The sequence below is a fragment of the Sinocyclocheilus rhinocerous genome, unplaced genomic scaffold, assembly GCF_001515625.1.
Source record: "Sinocyclocheilus rhinocerous isolate Xijiao unplaced genomic scaffold, SAMN03320098_v1.1 scaffold62, whole genome shotgun sequence".
Taxonomy (NCBI): domain Eukaryota; kingdom Metazoa; phylum Chordata; class Actinopteri; order Cypriniformes; family Cyprinidae; genus Sinocyclocheilus; species Sinocyclocheilus rhinocerous.
Genome location: NW_015656585.1, coordinates 2,751,446 through 2,754,526, shown reverse-complemented (window position 1 = coordinate 2,754,526; position 3,081 = coordinate 2,751,446). Strand labels below are relative to the sequence as shown.

Sequence of the window (3,081 nt, the reverse complement as noted above, 5' to 3'; positions counted from 1 at the left end):
ATCATTGGTACAACCCTCCCTTCTCTCCAAGAACTGTACTCATCCAGAGTGAGCAAAAGGGCTGGCAAAATCACTCTGGACCCGTCACATTCAGCACACTCCCTCTTTGAACTGTTGCCGTCTGGTCGGCGCTACAGAGCACTGCACACCAGAACGGCCAGGCACAGGAACAGTCTCTTCCCTCAGGCAGTTCATCTTATGAACACTTCACAATAATTGTGGAACACACAACACTGTTTATACACGTATATACTTATTCATCTAACTTACATACTTAGTTTACATTTTGAATTTGCACATAATATACATGTACATGCAAAACAGTCTATTGTAATATACCTGTACATACAATTGTCAATCTGTATATTGTTATTCCCTATTTACTTGTTCTATTTTTATTCTTTTATTATCTGTGTTTTTGTCCTGTCACTGTCATTCTGTTGCACCGTGGAAGCTTCTGTCATGAAAACAAATTCCTCGTATGTGTAAACATACCTGGCAATAAAGCTAATTCTGATTCTGAAAAAATAAAATAAAAAATAAATATACAGCTTCATATGCATGAGTTTTCTAATTCAGTAAATAGTTACTCCATTGCTCACATGATACAGCGTTGCACTTGAGTGATGAAGAGCTCTGGTACGAACCCCGTGAAACTACGGTTTGACAAAAGAGCTCAAATCCGCATAAGGAAGTTAAAATAGCACGGCTGCATCAACAAATGCGTTTTTATATCACTTTTGCATTTGTTAACACTATCGGGTAGGTTTAGGGTTGGGTTTGGTGTAGGGGATATTTCCAACATGATAGAGCATTAACCTTTAGCGACATTCCCTGGATATTTGAATTCTGAACAGCCGTAATACATACCTTAAGCAATATAATAAAAACACAGCAATATGTGCCTGTACCAATGTAATAAAAACATGCCACGGTCACGTATTGAACGTGTGTTTTAGCGTCACTCTTTGGAAATTTCACTTTGAAACTGCTGAGAAACATGCAGTAAGGTACGTGATTATGGTGTATTTTCATGAGCCTGGTTGGATTTTTCAGATTGACTGACCTTCATTTCTTAAAGGAATGATGGAATAGGGCAGAGGGGAGGGAGGTTTACCACTGTGTCACATCAACTTTCCTTTTAATTACAATGTTTAATCATTTGGGAATTATTAAAAATTATTATTATTATTATTATTTAATCGTTGTGGAAATCCCAATATTACCTGATACAAGACTTCAGCTGCTCATCAGTCCGTAGTCATCGTTGTCTGACTCTACTTTTCATGACTGGTCATACATTTTCAATAGGAGACAGATCTACTGGCCAGTCAGTCATCCTCATGTGTCTACGAAACCACGCTGTTGTAGCATATGCAGAATGAGACCTGGCATTGTCTTGATCTATTAACCATGGACTTCCCATGAAAGACATCTTCTTGATGGCAGAATATGTCTCCGTACAATCCTAATATATGGCTCCACCTCAATGGTGCCTTCATACATATGCAATTTACCCATGCCGTTTGCACTGATGCACCCCCATACTATGTCTTTGCCATTGACAATTTGATGTTTGTTTTCCCCCAAAACAAGCTGAAATGTGGACTCATTTGAGCACTGCACACATTCCCACTGTCTTTTTGACTATCTGAGATGAATTTGTACCTTGAGAACTTGCTAGCTTCGAATTGATGTATAGATTTCTTCTTTTGTAAATAGAGATTCAAGTTGCATTTCTTGATGAAGCGGCAGAATGTGTTAAGTGATTGTGGTACTCCTGAGCTCATGTGGCTATATTTAACACTGCAGCATGACTGGTTTTCATGCAATGCCATCTCAGGGCTCGAAGCTCACACACATTCAACTGAGGTGTCCTGCCTTACCCTATGCATACTGAAATTTCTCTGTATTCCCTGAATCTTTTCACAATATTACGCACGGTAGATGGTGAAATGCCTCAATTCTTTGCAATTTTGCATTGAGAAATGTGATTTTTGATTTGTCTGACAATTCTCTCATGAAATTTGGCACAAAGTGATGAGCCATGATCCAGCCTTCCTGGTAAAGACTGAGATGCCTCTTTTACACCCAATCATGATCCCCTCACATATTACCAATTCACCAGCTTATTGTGGACTATTTTAGAACAGTTTAACATAGATATTGTATAATCTTTTCACTTTTATTATGCCTCTGTGCCAACATTTTTGGAGTGTTGAAGCCATCATATTTTTTATATATTTACAAAATACATTTTAGTTGGTCAGGGAAACATTGGATATCTATTCTTTGTACTTCTGTCAATTAAATGAGATAATTAAAGAGAATGAACAAATCACCGATTCTTGATGTTATTACATTTTACAAAATGTCCCAACTTTTCTGGAACTGGGGTTGTAGAATAATAAGCAATTAATATGACTGACGTTTGCTTTTCAGAGGATGGTAATAATCTGTGGGTCAGTTTTGCTTTAATGTTATAACTGCTAGGGAACTGGAAGGAATTTGTTCTGTAAATTGTGTTCATGGGCTGTGAATTACACCTGCTGAATATTATTTCTCTGTGCACATATTTACACAATAAGGAACAAAAACAATTGAAGATGTATTTTGAAAAGCACATCAGTAGTATCACTCACTGTTGAGGCAGCTGAAATCTGAATGGAAAAACATGACTTCCTGGCCTAATCACTGGTCCATCTGATGAATAAAAAGGCATGTTAATATATTACTATATTAATAATTGAGTTAAAAAAAGCATATTTAGTTTACTATCAGCAAACAATCATTTCAGGTTTCATGAAAATTGTATGTAATTTATTTATTTTATGCAGTTTACTTGCAATGTATATATGAAACTCATTTACTTACAAGTCTCTCCATATAAAAGAGTTGTATTTTTTTTCATTATTTCCTGTAGACATTACAGCAAGACATAAAAGTAGTCAGTTATTAGTACTTCTCATTTTTGTTACAGTTTCTTTATTGCATACCAACTTCTCTTTTTTGAGGTTGTTTGTTCACTGAGCATTTATTTTGCATCTGTCCTGTTTATGAATGTACACATCGTATATATAT

The 3,081-nt window shown here is 36.2% G+C and overlaps 1 protein-coding gene and 1 pseudogene across 1 annotated transcript in view; both read right to left on the bottom strand.

Moving 5' to 3' along the window:
* The window catches only part of LOC107720217 (arrestin domain-containing protein 3-like), a 23,603-nt pseudogene that overhangs the window by 16,173 nt on the left and 4,349 nt on the right, over positions 1 to 3,081 (bottom strand).
* The window catches only part of LOC107720179 (arrestin domain-containing protein 3-like), a 12,921-nt gene that overhangs the window by 5,528 nt on the left and 4,312 nt on the right, over positions 1 to 3,081 (bottom strand). The gene's annotated exons all lie outside the window — the stretch shown is intronic.